Consider the following 22,346-nt stretch of genomic DNA (forward strand, 5'->3'; position numbering starts at 1 on the left):
ATTCAAACTCATACACATACATACAAAGTCTCAAAGCTCAAACACTTAATTCCATTCACTTTACTGGATGAAATGCAAAATTCTTCATTGAGGACCCAATTGCTTGCACTTCATTTTCCCTAGACAGAAGCAGACTGACAGAGATAGAGGCTGCTAGTGTGAAATAAATTGCCAATAGCAAGGGATCCTAGGGGACTGTACATGGACGGGTGACAAAGCAAAACAAGTTTCCAAAGCAGATACAAATAATATGAAAACTGTAGTGGTTGAGATCATTTCACCAAAGAATCACAATCACATCAGGAGTGGCTGAAGGATTGAGTCTGTTAATCCACCATACCAGGTCCAATGACCATGATGCTCACTGTGTATCAACCAGCAGGGTTACGTTAGATTTAAGTTCTTTATTTAGTAAGGCAAGGAAGTTGACAATACTTGCTATCATAATGGTTTAAAATTTGACAATTTAATCTCAGTACTTGAAGAGTTAAGATTCCTTCAGTTATCTTGAATCTTAATTTAAAAAGATAATTACTTTTGGACACCTGGGTAGGTAAGGTGTGCATGTCTTACTAGCAAGACCAGCAGTATGCGTCATTGTGTTTATTTTTTGTTGTATGGGCATGCTTAATCCCTAGGCATCATGAAGGATGCAGAAGGACAATTCGTTTTTTAACTCTGAAACCTAAGCTCTTTCTGGTATGCTAAGCCAGTTCTTTTTTTTTTTTTTTAATTTTATTTTTTGACAGGCAGAGTGGACAGTGAGAGAGAGAGACAGAGAGAAAGGTCTTCCTTTGCCGTTGGTTCACCCTCCAATGGCCGCCGCGGCCAGCGCACCGCGCTGATCCGATGGCAGGAGCCAGGTGCTTATCCTGGTCTCCCATGGGGTGCAGGGCCCAAGCACTTGGGCCATCCTCCACTGCACTCCCTGGCCACAGCAGAGAGCTGGCCTGGAAGAGGGGCAACCGGGACAGAATCCGGCACCCCAACTGGGACTAGAACCCTGTGTGCCGGTGCCGCTAGGCGGAGGATTAGCCTAGTGAGCCACGGCGCCGGCCTTAAGTCAGTTCTTAAAAAGCTGTCTGGCACATGAAAAAATGTTCAGGATCACTAGCTATCAGGGAAATGCAAATCAAAATCACAATGAGGTGTCACCTCACTCTGATTAGAATGGCTTAAATACAGAAATCAACTAACAGCAGATGCTGGCAAGGATGTGGGGAGAAAGGCAAACTAACCCACTGTTGGTGGGAATGCAAACTGGTAAAGCCACTATGGAAGTCAGTTTGGAGACTCCTCAGAAACCTGAATATAGCCCTACCACATGACCCAGCCATCCCACTCATAGGAATTTACCCAAGGGAAATTAAATTGGCAAATAAAAGAGCTATCTGTACCTCAATGTCTATTGCAGCTCAATTCACAATAGCTAAGACATGGAATCAACCTAAATGCCCATCAACAGAAGACTGGATAAAGAAATTATGGGATATGTACTCTATAGAATACTACACAGCAGTAAAAAAAAAAAAAATGAAATCCGGTCATTTGCAACAAAATGGAGGAATCTGGAACACATCATGCTGAGTGAAATAAGCCAGTCCCAAAGGGACAAATATCATATGTTCTCTCTGATTGGTGACAACTAACTGAGCACCTAAAAGGAAACCTGTAGAAGTGAAACTGACACTGTGAGAAAAAATGACTTGATCAGCCCTTGTCTTGACTGTCCAGGAACAGCTTATTAATTTATTTTTTTAGTATTTTCTTGTTCCACTTAATACCACTGACTGAACTCTTAATTAACACACAATTATTCTTAGGTGTTTAAATTTAACTGAAAATTGATCCCTGTTAAAAATAAGAGTGGGAATAAGAGAGGGAGGAGATGTACAGTTTGGCACACACTCACTTGGACTTACCCCTAATGGTAGAGCTAGAAATGTGCCTTGGGACTCTAAATCCCATTTGTTGGCATGCACCAATGGCATCTTACTAGTTAAAGTGATCAGTTTAAGTTCATAATTGATCATAAAGATAGGATTAAGTGTCAAAGGGATCACATAAATAAGACAAGTGTCTGCTAATAATTGAGTCAGCCCTTCAGGCATTCGGACCTGGCTAAAAAACCATGAGAGTTTCTCAGGCATGGAAAGCCAAGACATTGTGGCCAAAAAAAAATGACCTAAATGAAAGATCTCTGTGAGTGAGATCCCAGTGGAAAGAACGGGCCATCAAAGAAGGAGATACCTTTCTCTGAAGGGAGGAGAGAACTTCTACTTTGATTATGGCCTTGTCTAAATAAGGTCAGAGTTTGTGAATTCAAGAGGCTTCCCTAGCCTTGGCAGCTCATGACAAGAGCCACTGGTGATTACTGACGTCATAAATAAGAGTGTAAATTGTTAAATCAATAGCAGGAGTTACTGTGCACTTACTCCCCTTGTAGGATCTCTGTCCTTAATGTGATATACTATGAGAATTAATGGTAAAACTAGTCTTCAAATAGTACTCTATACTTTACGTATCTGTGTGGGTGCAGTCTGTTGAAATCTTTACTTAGTATATACTAAGTTGATCTGTATATAAAGATAATTAAAAATGAATGATGAATGGGATGGGAGAGGGATTAGGAGATGGGATGGCTTGCGGGTGGGAGGGTGGTTATGGGGGGAAAAAAACACTGTAATCCAAAAGTTGTAAATTTCAAAAAAAAATGGAGTCTGAAGAAATTCAACAAGACAGGGGCCTGCGCTGTGGCACAGAGGGTGAATGCCCTGTCCTGGGGGCATCAGCATCCCATATGAGCACCGGTTCAAGACCCAATGGCTCCACTTCCAATCCAGCTCTCTGCTATGGCCTGGGAGAGCAGTAGAGGATGCCCCAAGTCCTTGGGTGCCTGCACCCTCATGGGAGACCCAGAAGAAGCTTCTGGCTCCTGGCTTCAGATTGGCCCAGCTCCTGCCATTGCAGCCAATTAGGGAGTGAACCATCAGATGAAAAACCTCTCTTTCTCTCTCTGCCTCTCTTCTCTCTGTGTAACTCTGACTTACAAATAAATAAATAAATCTTTAAAAAAGAAAAAAAAAGAAACTCAACAAGATAGAGATACTGCCTTGATGTAAGTTATTTAAATTCTCCTGGAAAGATAAGTACAGCTCATATCTGCTAAATGGGCATGACACTTTTATGTAAGTACTCCAACCCAGAGGCTTAAAAATTACAAAAATACAAGCAACTTCCTGAAAAAGTCCCCAGATTTGTTTACTCCTCTATCAATAAGAACCATAATCTTTTCTCAACAAAAGAGTGAGTAACTCTTTGAAAAACTGGTCAGAGAAATCAATTGTTGAGAGTGTAAATGAAGACTTTAATCATGCATACTCAGAAGCCATATTTGAGAATTACGCATTTCCATGCAACCTAATTTTAGATGCTCTAAAAAGCTGGAGTTGTTATGTTATTATAAAGCCTTCAAGGTTTTTAAAATTTTGTGACTTAGCAAGAGATCAATAAATTAATCAGATTTTTCCTCTGTAGTTAGGCATTGATAAGAGACTGTCATCCATTCCATTTTTTTAGACTTCAGTAAAACTTCACATGGACTATTTGTTTTCTGTATTCTTCTTTAAAATAAAGTTTTCCATTGATTATAAAATTATCTGTGTGTGGGGGGGTGAAAGTTGGAAGACAGAGAGTCAGGAGGTAAAGACAAAATAATATTATAATTCCTCCAACTAGAAACAATAATCTTTAATGTAGCAATATAGTTGAAATTAGTCCAGATGATATTATACATGGTGTGTCTCTTTTTTCATTGATATTATATCACATAATATTTTTCATAGGTATGCATAACACTATGCTTTAATAGGACTTCTGCTAAAATCATTTTAAATGCTATATTCTGTGCCAATTAGTGGTTACTTACTGATACTTATGTTGCTTCCAAATTATCCACAAATTTCCTAGTCCCTTTGAGAAATATAGCTTTAAATAAGATACCAATAGAAGCCTTTAAATTATGTGGAAGTATCAGATGTTTAATCAATCAACATATACTTATTGATATTTTTGCTATGTCTCACAAAGAATGGCTTTAAAGAATGACATAATTCAAAAGTAAGAGAATGGGATATGAGGGGGCATGAGGGGCCAGCACTGTCCCACTAAGAATGGGCATCTGATTGAGCTCAAGTCCTGGGTTCTCATCCCACCTAATGCCAGGAAACTAACACTAAACAAACTACCAAATTTCTCTGCAGTCATTTCTTCTATATTTGAGATCTGAATGAAATAATCAAATTACATCTCCTAACATGGTTCATATCTAACAGAAAATGTTCACTGATTTCTACTGCTATTTTTATGTTCACCTGCTATGGGAATTTGGACAAATAATGAGAGCCACAGGGTGCAGGGCCCCTTAATGGTCCCTTAGGGACATCCAGAGAATGTGGAAAGGTACAAAGGAAGGAGGGTAAGTGAGGCTAGTACCTTACAAGAAAATAGCACAGTAAACTGTTAGCATGCTGCACAGAGGAAGAGAGTGGAGGAAAAGTGACAGAAGAAAGGCATACTGAGTCTATTTCTGCAGAATGAGAAGAAGGTCTTCAGGAAGAGGAAAAGGTTGAAAGAACCTGACACTGGCAGCACCTAATACAACCAGGGTGTGGGCAACTGAAGATGAGCAGCTGAACATCAGCCTGGAGTGACCTGTGGAGTCAAAAAGTCAGGATCCTTCATGATGAGGAAGTCCCCAGCCTCCCCAGCCTAAACACCCACATTAGGCTTGGCCAAGTATTCCATCCCGTGCTAGGATTCTCAAATAAACGTTGTGTGACTACCAAGCACCTTGACCTCTAGATTTTATGAACTTAGAATCAAACCCTTTGCCTGTCTCGCTCCTGCTTTCACTTAGGAAAGAAATTATACCTGTGAAAGATCTATCACAGGGCATCAAGAGAAAGCACATCCTGTCTTCCTTTTCTAATGCATGTGAATACCAGTTAAACACAATTTTATTGCATTCACAACACAGAGAAGAACATTAGTCTTGAAAATATACATCCTTCTTAACTACAGTGATGGTCTCACTCTCTCTTATAGCCTTGCATCTTCAATAATGCATAAGCAATGGAAAACCCTATAGGCAGCTCCTAAGTTCAGAGCTGGTACCGAATGGTGAAACACATAGACCTCAATTGATACACTCAGTGCATTCATTCATCCATGTGTTTACAGTCAAAGATTTGTGTTACAACCTAAAGGAATTATGAAAAACTCAAACATCTGTCTGATAGGGGCTATGCCATAAAGGATGTTAATATTTACCCTATTAATAACAATAATAATGCCAACCTTTTGAATGCTGTTGACATGCCAGAGAGAACTCTGTGCACTATACATGTTAACATGTTTAATCACATTAGCAATCTTATGCACAGTCAATATTATTGGCTTTTTTTACACAGGAAAAAACTAAGGCACAGAAAGGTCAACATCATCTAGCTATTAGCAGCAAATAAGGCTAGGACACTGGCAATCTGGGCACACAGTCCATGTTCTTACTGATTATTCTGTGTGGCTAAGGATGATACATACTCATAGATAAATAATCCTTTAGAATAAAATAACTATCAAAATAGAAAGTTATTGGGTATGAAAGAAAAGGAAGGACCTTCCTGGGCAGAGTAATTTTGGAGGCTCCTGAATAGGCAAATTCACTGAGATGGGATTAGGAAAACGTAACATTAGTAGCCTGTCTAATGATACTATGGACTGTCACTATGCTGCATATATACTTATACACATTACCTTTTATAACCTCCTAATAGCCCTTTGAAGCAAAACACATTAACTCCCACTGCACAGATGAGAAAGCTAGGTTAGAAAGTTTAAATAAATTCCCAAGGTCACTTAAGCCTGTGAGTAGCCCAGATAGGGTTCAAATCAAGAAGATTGACTTCAGAGCAAGCCCTGACATACTAAGCTTCCTTTCAACAAAGGAGGGAAGAAAGAACAGAAGGAAATATGCTTGTAAAACTGAATGTGTTTTTTAATAAATAGCAATTGTCATTCATTTATCTGCCTTGTAAAACTACCTTTTCAAATCAGATGTTCGTTTAGATCAGAATTTCGTTTAGTTAAAAAATTTATGGAGGGACACGACCCATGACTGTTGCAGCCAGGGACTGCAGGAGAAGCCAGCTTCTGAGAGTGAGGTGAAGCTGACTATGCAGCCCATGCCACAGGTGATCCTGCCTGAGGGAAAACCTTGCAGACCATAACTTATAGCCCAGCCTGGAGCACTGGCCAGGGGCAGGGTATTCACCTAATATACTAAAGGCACACTGCTTTCTCCCCATTCCCCACAAGGCCACCAGGCAACCAGCTGGAGAAAGTACCATCCTGATGGCAGTAGACACCTCACGGGGCATATGCAACAGAGGAATTTACCAGAGGGAAAGATCCACATTCTGCACTGACTTGACTCTCGATGGGAGGGTTGGCAGGAGGCCAGGCACCCACTTAGGACCATGAGGTGCTCCAATCCCCTAAACCTATCACAGGCACCAGGGCTCAAATGGCCAAGACAGAGGACCCACAGGCAGCTGGCTCTGGGAACGTCTCAGATCTCTCTGTGGACAGGGCAGGCTCACAGGGCTGAGAGTGGATCCTCTGCACACTGTGAGGGCAGGAGTCTCTCATGCTATCACTGGGAATTCTGTGACCACATGCTAGGGTGTGGGGTGTACTCAGTCTTTGGGCAATCACTGTGTCTGGCATCAGAGCTCCCTGACTGCCTGACATGGGTCACTGCACAGGGCTCAGTGCTCATACTGAGGACTGCATAGGTCCTTCATACAGTTCATGTGCCAGTATGTGCCAGGGTTGTACCCACTATGGCTAACCCCAGCCACTGATCACCTTGGAAGAGAGGAGGTGAGCTTGTGATTATACCGACAAGTTTGATCATACCATCCCCCTTGCTTACAGTAGAGATCTACCATGCTCAACTTGGGTGACACTCTGGATTCTCACCCCATACTTGAGTACTAAACAGAGCTCCCTGACCCCACCAAGCACATGCCTCTGAATAGAAAAAGAAAGAGCAGACACTTCCCTAAGCCACAGAGTCATATTTCAAAGATTAAAGCCCATAAGAGGAGAAAACCAACAAGTACTTCCACAAATACCTAAAAATAAATGCAGACATACAAGAAACAAGAACAAGGAAGACAACATGACTCCCAAAAAGGAACTCAACACTTGAATATTAGAAAGTGAGGGGCCGGCACCACGGCTCAATAGGCTAATCCTCCACCTAGCGGCACCAGCACACCTGTACACCGGGTTCTAGTCCTGGTCTGGGCGCCAGATTCTGTCCCGGTTGCCCCTCTTCCAGGCCAGCTTTCTTCTATGGCCCGGGAGTGCAGTGGAGGATGGTCCAAGTTCTTGGGCCCTGCACCCACATGGGAGACCAGGATAAGCATCTGGCTCCTGCCTTCGGATCAGTGCAGTGCGCTGGCTGCAGCGGCCATTGGAGGGTGAACCAATGGCAAAAGGAAGACCTTTCTGTCTCTCTCTCTCTCACTGTCCACTCTGCCTGTCCAAAAAAAAAAAAAAGTGAGGAAGAGATTGATGAAATGTCTGAAAATGAATTCAAAGTAATGATCATAAAATTACTGAGAAACACATAGAAACAAATTCATGAGATAAAGAAATCCATACACAATATGAAAGAAAATTTTTGGTGACTGAGAAATTGAAGAAAACCAAACTGAAATATTAGAAAAGAAGAACTCAATATGTCAAATAGAAAATACAGTGGAAAGCATCAACAACAGACTTGATGAGGCAGAAGAAAGAATATCTGAGCTAGAAGATAAATCCTTGGAAACATCTGAATCAGGAAAAGATGAAGAAGAAGAAGGAGAAATTAGAAAAACTGAACTAGTATTTGATATTTAAGGGGTACTATCAAATGACCAAACTTATATGTCTTAGGAATTCCTGAGCACATGGAAAGAGAATGAATTAGAAGGCCTATTCAGCAAAATAATATAAAATTTCACTAATTTGGAGAAAGGGGCATCCAAGTATATGAAGCACATGGAACGCCTAATAGAAAAGATCTTAACCACAACACACTATAGTCAAACTCTCAACCGTTAAGACATAAAGAAAAAATTCTAAAATATGCATGAGAGAGAAACAACAGATTACCTTCAGAGAATCCCCAATTAGATTAACAGCTTATTTCTCATCAGAAAAACCCTATAGGCTAGGAGAAAATGAAGAGACACAGTCCAACTCCTAATACAAAGAAACTATCAAACCCAGAACATTGCACCCAGCAGAGCTCCCATTTATAAATGAAGGTGAAAAAAACACCTTCTAAAACAAACAAAAATTGAAAGAATGTGTCACCACTCGTCCAGTCTTACAAATGATTCTTAAAGATGTGTTACAATACAGAAACAGGTAACATAGTCATTATTATGAAAGAATGTGAAGGCAGGAAACGTCCTATTTAAAGTACACATAAAATCTACCAAAATGATTCATGAAGACATAGAAAATCTAAACAGACAAATAACAAAGACAAGACAGGAATTGAATAAGTAATAAAGACCATCCCAACAAAGAACACTCCAGGACCAGATGGCTGCACTACTGAATTCTACCAGACTTTTAAAGAAGAACTAATTCCAATTCTTCTCAAGCTATTCAACTGAAAGGAAGGGAATCCTCCCAAATGCCTCCTATGAACCCTGCACTTTGATCCCTAAAACAGAAAAAGATACAACAGATAAAGAGAACTATAAACAAATATCCATGATGAACATAGATGTACAAATCCTCAACAAAATACTAGCAAATCGAATCCAACAGTATATCAGAATGAACATTCAACCAGACCAATTGGGATTTATCCCTGGTATGCAGGGATGGCTCCACATTTGCAAATCAATAAACACAATATATCACATTGACAAAACGAAGAAAAAAAACATATGATTATTTCAATAGATGCAGATAAAGCATTTGATAAATTACAGAGGTCAGCACTGTGGCACAGCAGGTAAAGCCACCATCTGCAGTGCTGACACCTATATGGGCTCCAGTTTAAGTCCTGGATGCTCCACTTCCAATCCAGCTCTCTGCTATGGCCTGTGAAAGCAGTAGAGGACAGACCAAGTCTTTGGGCCCCTGCACCTACATGAGAGACCCAAAAGAAGCTCCTGACTCCTGGATCCTAGCTTCAGATCAGCCCAGCACTGGCCACTGCAGTCATGTGGGGAGTGAATCAGTGGATGGAAGATTTCTCTCTCTCTCTCTCTCTGCCTCTGCCTTTCTGTAATTCTTCCTTTCAAATAAATAAATAAATCTTAAAAAATTACAACATCTTTTCATGGTGAAAACCTGAAGTAAATTGGGTATAGAAGGAACATTCCTTAACACAATCAAGGCAATTTATGACAAACCCACAGTCAGCATCTTACTGAATGGAGAAAAGTTGGAAGCATTCCCACAAAGATCTGGAACCAGACAAGGATGACCAATCTCATGGCTATTCAAAATAGTCCTGGAAGTTTTAGCCAGAACTATTAAGAAAGAAAAATAAATCAAACTGGAAAGGAGGAAGTCAAATTATCCCTATTTACAGATAACTATCCCTATTTACATATGTATGATTCTATATATTGGGGAAAAAACACTCCACTAAGAGACCACTGAAACTAATAAACAAGTATGTTACAGTGACAGAATATAAAGTTAACACACAGTAGTCAAGAGCCTTTGTGAAGGAGGCACCTTCCTCTGAAGGGAGGAAGGAACCTCCACTATGATATGGCCTTGACTAAATAAGTTCAGAGTTGGTGAACTCAAGGGGCTTCCATAGCCTTGACAGCTCATGACAAGAGCCTCAGGTGATTACTGACATCATAAATAAGAGTGGCAATTGTTAAATCAACAACGGGAGTCACTGGGCACATGCTTCCCATGCAGGATCTATGTCCTTAATGTGCTTTACTATGAGAGTTAACGATAAAACTACTAGTCAAACAGCACTCTATATCTTGTGTGGTTGTGTGGGTGCAGTCTGTTGAAATCTTTGCTTAGTATATACTAAGTTGATCTTCTGTATATAAGATAATTGAAAATGAAACATGATGAAGAGTGGGATGGGAGAGGGAGTGGGAGATGGGACGGCTGCGAGTGGGAGGGGAGTTAGCGGGTGAAAAGCCGCAACAATGCAAAAGTTGCACTTTGTAAATTTACATTTATTAAATAATAAAAAAGAGCCTTTGTATAAACAGACAAATCCATGGTTGAGAAAGAATTTCTAAGATCAGTATTATTCACAATAGCTACAAAAATTAAATACCTTGAAACAAATGTAACCAACGATGTCAAAGATCTCTATGATGAAAATCACAAAACATTAAAGAAAGAAATAGCACACCCAAGATGGCCAACACTCACTTGGCTCAGCTGCCTTTCCTGTTCATGGAACCCTTTCTACAACTGGGCACAGTCACCTCACACAAAGCCCATTTTACACATGGTGACAGTACCATCTCCTGTCTCCCGCCACTGTCATGAGTCTTGGGCAGTCATGAAGAAGAACTAACTTAGATGGAACCAACATAGGAGGGAGTCTTCCTTCCAGGAGGTCTTGGAGAAAGCATAGTTTGAAAAAATTATGAATGCCTTTTAAAACTTTGGCTCCAAAAGAGATTTAATTCCTTCCCCCCACCACCACTACCCAACAAATATTTTTGAAGTTCTCAGGTAAGCTGAGTTCGTTCTGTGTTAACTGAGCGCAGATTCAGTTGACCCTCAAAGTGTAGCCCACAGACCTGGCCCTGCTGGCATCTCCTGTGTCCTTGTAGAATGCAGTGTGAGGATCTGACATCCAGTAGAGTGGAGCAGGTCTCCAAGGTAGGGGCCTGCAGACTCACCTGGAGCACTTGTTAAGTCACATGGCAGGAACACCTCCAGTGCCCAACACTTCTGATTCAGCAGGTGAGGCCTGAAGAGTTTATACCCAAAGTTCCCAGGTGGCGACCCTCAGTGATGAGGGCTGGGAGAGTTAATATTCAGGGATTTCAGGCAATTTCTATTTTCTTTAGTGGCCCCAATAAGCCTGGCATGATTCTGAGCACCAGCATATTTCAATTTATTTAATCTACTCAGTGTGATCTCATTTTAAGGAAGAGAAAGCCAACAAAAAATGCTTATTATGTTAAAATATACATTTAAGCAGCACATAGAAAGTGGACATGTTTATGAAGAGTGGCGTGACTTTCAGTACCTGTGCATAAGGTATATATATTTTTTAGTTTGGAGAGCAGATCCTATTTATTAGCTGGCCAGATTACAAGAATAATTATGGTAGACTGCTTACTCCACATTTAAAGAATAATTGTGGTAGATAACTTAGTCCTGGCTACAAGAATGATTAAGTGGACCTCTCAGTCCAGCCTGGCTGCCAGTAATTCTGCAGTGGGTGGTCCTATCCTACGTTCCTTCTGGTGCAGTGGATCTTGTCTAGGGCGAAGGAAGTCGTTGATTGCTGGAATAGTGCATCTCCTCCAGCACAGATACAAGCAAAGTGTCACCAGTCAGTTTATGTACTGACTTCAGGCGGAGTATCCAACATGAGATGTGGACCCGTGGAACTCAGCGTGGGATCTGCAGCTTTGTTGACTTTTCGGCAGGCTCGAAGACCTGGTGGTGGCAGTAAACCTGCAAACCCTCGCGGTGCTTGGACTCACACCAACTCAGACCTCGGATTCTGGGCACAGAGGCCAGTGGCTTCTGCGGGTGCCTGGGGGTAGCCAGCTGAATCAGAAGCATTGGGGGCTGGAGGTGTTCCTGCCATGTGACTTAACAAGTGCTCCAGGCAAGTCTGCAGGCCCCTACCTTGGATGATGGCTCAGTGCTTAGAGCCCTGCCACCCACGTAGGAGATCTGGATGGAGCATCCTGGCTGTTATAGGCATTTGGGCAGGAAACCAGCAGACGGAAGATATTCATATTCTCACTCTCTCTCCCTCTCTCTCTTTTTTCTCCCTCTCTTCCCTCCTCCTCTTGTCCCTCTTCCTCTCCCCCTCTCCTTTTCAAATAGATGAAAATAATTAAATAAGCTAAGAAAATAAGTATACTAAAAACTATAAATTGTGAAACAGACATTCCTGGGAAAAGAAAAGGAAAACCAGGAACTCTTAGTTGTACCATATTTGAAGACCTTGACCCTGTATGAAAGGACTCATAAATAAAAGAAAGCATGGAAGCATGCCCTTTTGGTTAAAGAGCATGCTATATCTAACTTTGTACATATACATGTCACATTAACTAATCATTTAATTCCCTCATTATTGAATCATCAGTTTACTCAAAAAGAATTAACTTATTCAGTGTCAGCCAGTGCAGGGTCGACACAGATGAACACAGCATGTCCTTTGGAGGACACAGAAAACCAGTGCTAAGGTTTTAAGAAACACAGGGAGGGAATGGCACTGTGGCGTAGTGGGTAAGGCCGCTGCCTGCAGTGCCAGCATCCCATACGGGTGCCGATTTGAGTCCCGGCTGCTCCACTTCCAATCCAGCTCTCTGCTATGGCCTGGGAAAACAGTGGAAGATGGCCCAAGTGCTTGGGTCCCTGCACCCAAGTGGGAGATCCAGAAAAAGCTCCTGGCTCCTGGCTTCTATTGGCACAGCTCTGGCCATTTTGGCCATTTGGGGAATGAACCAGTGGATTGAAGACCTCTCTCTCACAACAGGAGTCACTGTGCACGTACTCCTCATGTAGGATCTCTGTCCTTAATGTGTTGTACTATGTGAATTAATGCTATAACTAGTACTCAAACAGTACTTTACACTTTGTGTTTCTGTGTGAGTGCAAACTGTTGAAATCTTTACTTAGTATATACTAAATTGATCTTCTGTATATAAACATAATTGAAAATGAATCTTGATGTGAATGTGATGGAAGAGGGAGCGGGAGATGGGAGGGTTGCGGGTGGGAGGGAAGTTATGGGCGGGGGGGGAGCCACTGTAATCCATAAACTGTACTTTGGAAATTTATATTTATTAAATAAAAGTTTAAAAAAGATCTCTCTCTCTCTTCCTCTTCTCTGTGTCTCCTTCTTTCTCTGTGTAACTCTGACTTTCAAATAAAGAAATAAATCTTAAAAAAAAAAAAAAAAAAAGAAACACAGGGAATCTCCAGGTCGAAGGGAAACTTTCCTTGCTAACAAGGATAACGTTTTACCATCCCATCCTCACCACCCAGCACTGAACAATTTGCACCGTGAGTTATTTAGAGCAATCCTGGAAAATTCTCAGAGTGTCTTTTTGCGTTTCTTTCCACAGGTATTACCTGCATTGTTTAAAATGCATGCCATCACATTTAAATACTGCTACCACACGCTAACTGCAAAGAGAATTAAACTGTTTTGTGGGGCTTAGCACTTTCCAAAGCTCTGGGAGTTTATCATCAAAATAAAAACCCGTTGTTCAGGGAGAGGTGACTAGTGGGAGCAGCAAGAGCTCTGGAGAAGATGACTCATTTGCAGCTCTGTTTGGCAGGATGTCAAATCCGTGAGCTATTCCATGCCCTGCAATGCTGAAGTCTCAATGTTTGGGCTGATCAATTTTTGCCTCCTTGTCTTCTGCTTGCTGGCCGGACCAATTTACCATGCTGGGCCTGCCCCCAGGCTCTGCTCGCATTTTTAATCAGGATACTGCCTCTTTCTCTCTTCCCTCTGAGGTATCTTGGCTATGCTTGAGTGCATTCAAGATCGTGTAGAAGTAATGGAATTAGGCTGTCAACATAGCCCTGCCTAATATGTTTTTAGTCCGCCTTTGTTTGAGGGATCCATCTTTCTTAAACTCTCAGCGCTCTTCAGCACCAGCGAACAGAATAACATTAGCGTGCACTTGTCATTATATCACTAGTTAGACATACCCTTCTTTCGCAGGAGAAAACTCGGAGCAATAGCACTCATTAGCTCCTTACATTAAAGGCTTGACAAAAGCCAGGTTGGAGTGTGAAAACTCATTTGCACCTGCTGGAAGGGGATCATTAGGCAGCTGAATGATGAGCGGAAGTGCAAGTCCACGACGGGAAAGGACAAGAGGATCCCAGAGTTTGAAGTCGAAGCTTTTTTATGCCTCGGTGTTGAGCACCCAAAGATTCTGATCAGAATCAGTTACGTGACAAGACCAATGACACAGTCTGGAATTACTTCGGGGATTTTTCCTCATTCTAAGAAGGCCAAGGTTAAGAACCTGTTGTTGATTAGAAAGTGCCACATATGTGATTAGCCACCCCTTCTTCCATTTGGCATGTTTCACTTCAAAAGTCCTCAGTGGTGTGGGCTGATTTTCCCCCTCATTTTTATTTCTCTTTTCACATACAGAGAAAAGTTGGAAGATGGTGTTGTCATATCAGTTTTTGTGTTGTTTTAATACATAAATAAAATGTAACACACAAAGTTAAGACTGGGTATTAGCACTCTATTCCAACATTTTAGGTAAGCGGAGGCAGATCTGGGCTTGCAGTTGATTTGGTAGACTCTTGATTCATTTACAGAACAGCTTGAACAGAGGAAGATTCATAAAATATCCAAAAATTCTGTACAAGGAAAACTCTAGATGTGAAACAGGTTGAAGGCATCCTGTAATACATGCAATTTAAGCTACAGCTTCCGTCTCCTCTGCCAGAAGAGACATGATTTATGTTTGCTAAATTCATCTGTATGGCAGTAGCCATGCTTATTTCTGTTCTTGCATTTATCTCTATAATTTTGGAGTAGGTATTTTCATCAACTTTTTAGGGCCAAGGAACCAAAACTCAGATAGTTCAGCTTCCCAAGAACAATCTAGAAAATGTGAGGTACTGTGACTTTGGCTTCAGAAGATGTTCTCTTTCAGAAGATAACCAAAATCTGGTGAGTGTGTGAAATACGCTCGAGAGTAAAACAAGATAAGCTACTAAGTGTGTCCTTGAGACAGTTCACTCACTCAACAATGACTCAGGAAGTGAGCAAGTGGCACACACAATTCTGACAAAATGTTTTCCTAAAAGGTGTGCATCATTCTCATTAGACGTTCAGACCTGGAAACAGGGAGCTGGTGGTGAGGCGCATCCTATTAGCATCCCATTAACATTGAGACACTAAACCCTCAATACTCATGCGAGAACATAAATAGGTGGTGGATTCCATGTGTTACAGCATAACTGGCTTTTCCCCCTCCCCCCAAAAGTGAAGACTGCTACCGGCAGCTAATCCTATAGAACATTTTTGTTTTATCTCAATTTCTCTTTCTAGGTTTTACAATTAATTAACCTTAAGATATTTGCCTTCAGAGCCGGCTTTGTGGTGTACGCAAGTAAAGCCATCACCTGCAGTGCCAGCATCCCATTTGGGAGCTGGTTCTAGTCCCGGCTGCTCCTCTTCCAATCTAGCTCTCTGCTATGGCCTGGGAAAACAGTAGAAGATGGCCCAAGTCCTTGGGCCCCTGCACCTTCATGGGAGACCTGGAAGATGCTCCTGGCTCCTGGCTTCGGTTTGGTGCAGGTCTGGCCATTGTGGCCAATTGGAGAGTGAACTAGCAGCTGGAAGATCTCTCTCTCTTTCTCTCTGCTCTCCTTCTCTCTGTGTGTAATTCTGACTTTCAAGTAAAATAAATAAATCTTTTAAAAAAAAGATGTTTGCCTTCATAAATTTTGGAACTTAAGCCTCATTAACACAGATTTCTGTGTCAGCAAGTGAATCTTTTTTCCTATTTCCTACATTTGGGGATTTTGTTTATGCTATTGTCACTGCTTCTTAAAACGCAACATGTATTTAAGAAAATATCTAGAAAGTGTTGGTAGAACTAACCAGTAAGCAAAGTCCCTTGAAGTGAAGACCACCTTTTTTTCTGATCCTCCTTAGTTCACCTTTGCTCCTTTCCACAGGCTGCTACAAAGATAGTTAGAGTACGGACCCATCAGACATAATCAACACAATTTCAGAGAGGGCTCCTTGATGGAAACATTAATTCTCTAGGCTCTTATGCTGGCGTGTTGTTAGAAAATTCCTCTACACAGAAGAGGGTAACACCTTTTAAGAACTTTGGAGTACTGCAGTAAAAAAAAAAATCTATGTGAATTTAAAACTTGGGCCTGCTATGTAACTAGCCTGGTACTAAACACATGATTCCTGATACCCAGCCATTTCGTTAGCAATATGAAGGGTAGGATATTTATTTTAAATAAGGCCATCTATAAACAAGGAAAAGGTCCCTCACTAATCACTGAAAATGCTGGTGACTTGATCTCAGACTTCCCAATGACCAAAACCACGTGAAATAAACCTGTGTTGTTTGTAAGCTCCCTCCCGTCACACCAATACACACATACAATTTTATTCTAAAAACTGGCGACTGGGATGGAACGATATAATGGATAAGAAGCTATGTGTCAGGGCAGGATTGTGACACAATGGGTTGAGCCACCACTCTGGACACTCATGACACATTAGAGTGCCCATGCATGTTGCTGGCTACTCCACTACTTATCTGGCTTCCTGCCGATATGCCCGGGAGACAGAAGATGATGGCTCTGGTACTGGGGTTCCTGCCACCCCCATGGGAGATCAGATTGAGCTCTTCTTTCCCAACTCTGGCTTGGCCTACCCCCAGCTTTTCTGGGCATTTGAGGGGAGTGAACCAGCAGACAGAAGATCAATATGGAAGATATTTCTCTCTCCATCTGTTACTCTGCCTTTCAAATAAACAGACTTCAAAGAAGGAAATACGTGTCTATATTGGTGCAAGAGTAGGCGTTGACATATTGCCGAGGAAGCACTATGGAATCAGAAGCCTAGGCCCAGCGGGAGCATGCCTGCCTGCAGTTTTTGCCACTACAAATTGGTAGCCATGTAACTCAGATGAACTTACTCAATTTCTCCCGTTATTTTCCTCATCTGTAATATGAGGATAAGGAAAATCTGATCTCATGTATGAAGATTAAAACTGGTAATATATACAAACTGCTTAGTACGACAGCAGGCACTTCTCCTTAACTCTGAAGAAACAGTAACTATTAGTAGTGTTGGAAATAGCTGTAAAACATGAGGCTTCCAGAGAGGATGAGGTGAAAGCATTAAGAAAGAGACTTGGGATCTACAGAAAAGCCCAGGTTAGGCTGAAGTTTTGCCTGGAGTCAGCCTTCCTACCTCCCTTACAAAGATTGGACGCCTGCTTTGCTTTCTGAAAGGGTTTGCTTTAAGTAAGTGATCCAGAGACCTAGTGCTCTACTCCATCAATCACACTAGAAATAATTAGTGTCAACCAAATCAGCCATGGGAAACAGCTTCCAAGGCAAAACTTCATGGGGAACCAACATTCCCCCATCTTTCTCTCTACTCTCTCCGTTGCATTCACATTCTTTTATCTCCCAGAGAAGCAGATTTCTATGTCTTTCCCACAGAATTAAGCTTCCTTCCCTGCTTCCAGATACGTAGCTAGAAAATCTATTCAAATATCATTGTTGATGGGGGATGCCAGAGGTATCTATAAGGAGACAGCCTCGCCTTCACTGGTCAAGTAATGATTGGCAAGACATTTGTCATCTCCACAGCTCAGCTTACTTTTTCTGTAAGTAGGAGTTCAACTAAGTGAATTCTAATGTCTCTCATTTTTAAAACCTTTATAACCATGACTCCAACTTCTTATCAGAGCAATGGCTTTTGACTCCACTCTGGATATGTGTGCAAAATTTAAATTGTGGTGTCTTAGAAATAAGACCCTGGGTTTTTCTTCCTGATCCTTGCTAATGACCATTATTGGAGATTTCAGGCCGATTAGCTTGAGAAGTTTGGGCCATAAAAGGCTAATTGGAGGTGCACTTTCACAGATGGAGCGTGTCCAGCAGTGTACACAGAGCATACTGTGACCAATGCCCTTCTACTCTGGAGCCACTGCCGAGGAAACCCAGCCCTAGCCTCTCCACAGCTGCAAACGGAGCAGGAATGTCCCAGAGCATCATTCCCAGAGTGTGTTCCAGACACTTCCATACTCCACATGCAAAGGAAACTCCTAGAGGGCCTCAGGAAGTCTTACAAGATTCCTATAGACCAACAGTTTGAGCACAGCTGGTTTACAGTACACAAAACTGCCACTGGTATCTGCATTTTAGGGCTGTTATAACAAAAACACCACCGACTGGGTAGCTCATAAACAACATAAGTATATTTCTTACTGCCCTAGAGGCTGAGAATTCCAAGAATAAGGCATCAGTAGATTTTGTGTGTGGTGATGGTTTTCTCTTTGGTGTATGGGGTGGGGGGTGCCTTCTTGCTATGTTTTCACATAATGGGAAGAATGAGGTGTCTCTGGGACTGCTTTTGTAAGGTCCTTAACCCCAGTCACCACTAAAGTTACTCCTGGTATCTCTTGCTGATTGGAAGATCTTAACCAACATGACTGCCTTCTTGGGTGGGACTTTACCAAGAGGACTGCTGGGGGCCTTGCCTGCCCCTCAAGAAATACACGTATCCTTGCCAACCAAAAGGTACACACACAGGTTGCTCCTCCAACATACTTCCCTTTTCCCTCTCATCCCATTCTGCCCCATCTCCCCTTCTACAAATGAGCAGAGAACAAGGAGGCACTATCTACGCTGTGACCGTGAACACAGTTTTGCCAATTTTCCATTCTCATCATTGCCCCCTAATTTCTACAAATGACATAAGTTTCTCTCGTCACTTGATTTTGAAGGAAGGAGGACCCATATACTCACCCATGAGATCTCTACTTCTTACACTTCTCATTCCTGCTCTTCCTCTCTGTGAAACACGACCTGAGCATGGGACAAGAAGAGAACAATTCAGTTGATTTTAAATCAAGTTTGAGGGACATCTGTGGCCCTAGCTTTTGTGGCTCCTTTTAGCTCTCTGCTTAGAATTTCGGATATTTAATGAATCTCCCTCCCAAGTTTTGGATCCCTATAACCATACAGAGAAAACAGGCAAAGTCTCGTTTAACATATCATCCATTAAGCTGACTTAGCAATAAAGAAGAGCTGGCCCTACCCTCTTGGTTTAATAATAATGCAACCCTAATCCTGATTCAGCAATAACTCAGCTCAAATCTAGACCCACTGGAGTTGCTGAGCAAGTGGAGGTGCTGATGGCAACAGAAGGGCTCCCTGAGGAGCCTTTCAGAAGCACTAACTCCATCTCCGAGCCCTGCAAACATCTGTTCCTGACACCACTTCTCAGAAATCGCAGCAGTCTGCATTGAAGGAAAGTGAGGGGGGGAGAGTTTGACAGGTCTGTGTTTCTTTTGGTTGAATAATCACTGCTTTCCTAACTGTTCAATTAGAGAAGAAAGGGAAAGGCTCACTTTCGGGATGAACAATGAAAAAAAGTTGCCTAACATGAAAAATATGCTTTTTCTCCCCAGAGTTTTTGCATTGTCATCACAAGTGCCAACTTCTTATATTTTGACAAAAGGGAACTTTTGTATTTGAGACAGAAGGACAGTTTAGGTTATCAGGAAATTTTCTTTAAAGGAGGTTTGCCAAGGTGCTGCTTCTAAGAGCAATGGCAGGTGCACTTCAGATGAAGGAGAGAGAGAAAGCTTTGCTAAACTTCATTTCAGTTCTTAAATATGAAAAAGCGAGAAGCCCACCGTAGTTTACTTGCCTTAAAGGGGGAAAATATATTGAATCAGCCTTGTAAAGAGAGATTCCAACACTGCTTTGCATAATTAATTTCCTTCCCTGGGCACATACGAGCACACACACACACCACACACAAATTATAAGACGAATCCAAAAGTTATATTTTTTTCTTTATTTCAAACTAATTTATACTTCCCAATGAAAACAGGCTACATAGACAGAATCTTGGGAAAGTCATAGAACAGAAGAAAGCCCCACTTCGGTAACTCTACATTGTGTTTGTGATAAAACCAACACATTTTAAATCCCTTTATTAAAATTCTGATTAATACCTGGAATCTTTACAACTCTTCAGTTTATAAAGTGCTTTCCCTTATATGACCTCATTTAGACCTTAGAACAGTCATATAAAATTGCTATTCTCTATCCAAAATTTTATAGATTAGGAAGCAGACTCAAGTATAAGGGATCCGCTGAATGTTGTGTGGCCAATAAATGGCAAAGTTAGCTTTTGAAACCAAGTGTTATATAGTAATTTCTCGAAAGCATGCTTTGCTCTTTACTAGCTCATTAAATTGTCCAATATCCTTCCTACCTATTCAACTTTATTTTAAAATGTGAAGGTGCTCTGAAAAGTATATGGAAAATAGAATTAAAGGATAACTTTATCTCAGTACAAATTTTGAAATCCATGTACAGGGTGGGCATTTGGCCTAATTGTTAGGATACCAGTTAAAATGCCCACTGCCACATCAGAGTGCCTTGTTTCAATACTTGTCTCCTTACCCAACGTCTAATATGCATTAACCAGTACAACAATCCTTAGCAACGTGTGGCTATTGAGTATTTGAAATGTGACTAGTGCAAGTTAATATTTACTGGTGAGAATAAAATATACACCAGATTTCAAGAATTTAATATTTTAAAAATAATGTAAAGGCTGGCGCTGCAGCTCAACAGACTAATCCTCCGCCTAGCGGCGCTGGCACACCGGGTTCTAGTCCCGGTCGGGGCGCCGGATTCTGTCCCGGTTGCCCCTCTTCCAGGCCAGCTCTCTGCTGTGGCCCAGGAGTGCAGTGGAGGACGGCCCAAGTGCTTGGGCCCTGCACCCCATGGGAGACCAGGAGAAGCACCTGGCTCCTGCCATTGGATCAGCGCGGTGCGCAGGCCGCAGCATGCCAGCCGTGGCGGCCATTGGAGGGTGAACCAACAGCAAAAGGAAGACCTTTCTCTCTGTCTCTCTCTCTCACTGTCCACTCTGCCTGTCAAAAAAAATGTAAAATATATTTATGCTCACTATTCATATTGATCACATTTAAATCATAATATCTTGGATACATCGAGTTAACTAAGATGTATCATTAAAATTAATTTCTCAGAGCCGGCGCTGTGGTGTAGCGGGTAAAGCCACCGCCTGCAGTGCTGGCATCCCCATATGGGCACCAGTTTGAGTCCCAGATGCTCCACCTCCAATCCAACTCTCTGCTATGGCCTGGGAAAGCAGTGGAAGATGGCCCGAATTCTTGGACCCCTGTACCAACATGGGAGACCTAGAAGAAGCTCCTGGCGCCTGGCTTCAGATCAGCGCAGCTCCAGCCATTGTGGCCATCTAGGGAGTGAACCAGCAGATGGAAGACCTCTCTCTCTGTCTCTGTCTCTCCTTCTCTCTCTTCTGACTTTCAAATAAATAATATTAAAAAATTAATTTCTCAAGATTGACCTTGTGGCATAGTGAGTTGAGCCACTACCTGCAATACCAGCACTGTAGTTACAGTCCCAGTTGCCCCATTTCTGATCCATCCCCATGCTAATGCACCTGGGAAAGTAGCAGAAGATGGCCCAAGTGCTTGGACTTCTCCACCCATGTTGGAGACTTGGATGAAGCTGCTGGCTTCTGATTTCAGCCTGGCCCAACCCTGGCTATCACTACCATTTGGGAAGTGAACCAGCGGATGAAGATACATCTTTCTCTGTCTCTTTCTCTGTCTTTGCTTCTCTTTCTGTAACTCTGCCTTTCAAAAAATAAAGATAAATCTTTAAAAAATAATTTCTCTTGGGACCAGTGCTGTGGCACAGCAGGTTAAAGCCCTGGCCTGAAGGGCCGGCATCCCATATGGGTACCGGTTCTAGTCCCGGCAACTTGTCTTCTGATCCAGCTCTCTGCTATGGCCTTGGAAAGCAGTAGAAGATTGCCCAAGTCGTTGGGGCCCTGCACCTGAGTGGGAGATCCAGAGGAAACTCCTGTCTCCTGGCTTCAGATTGTTGTAGCTCCGGCCATTGCAGCCATTTGGGGAGTGAACCAGCGGAGGAAGACCTCTCTCTGTCTCTACCTCTTTCTGTAACTCTTTCAAATAAATTTTAAAAAAAAACTTAAAAAAATAATAATTTCTCTTGTATTTTCTTTTAGTTTGTGGCTACTAGAAGGTCAGAATTACATATGTGCTTCATATTTGTATGACATGTGTTAGGTTTCTTTTTTTTAATAATTCTTTTAAAGATCTATTTATTTATTTGGAAGGTAGAGTTACAGAGAGGCAGAGACAGAGAGGGAGAGAGAAGTCTTCCATCCACTGATTGACTCCCTTGATGGCCACAATGGCCAGAGCTGTGTCGATCTGAAGCCAGGATCCAGGAGCTTCTTCCTGGTTTCCCACACG

This window comes from Oryctolagus cuniculus, chromosome 17 (genome assembly GCF_051225735.1).
Source record: "Oryctolagus cuniculus isolate XC-2025 breed Fujian yellow rabbit chromosome 17, ASM5122573v1, whole genome shotgun sequence".
In the NCBI taxonomy this organism is placed as follows: Eukaryota; Metazoa; Chordata; class Mammalia; order Lagomorpha; family Leporidae; genus Oryctolagus; species Oryctolagus cuniculus.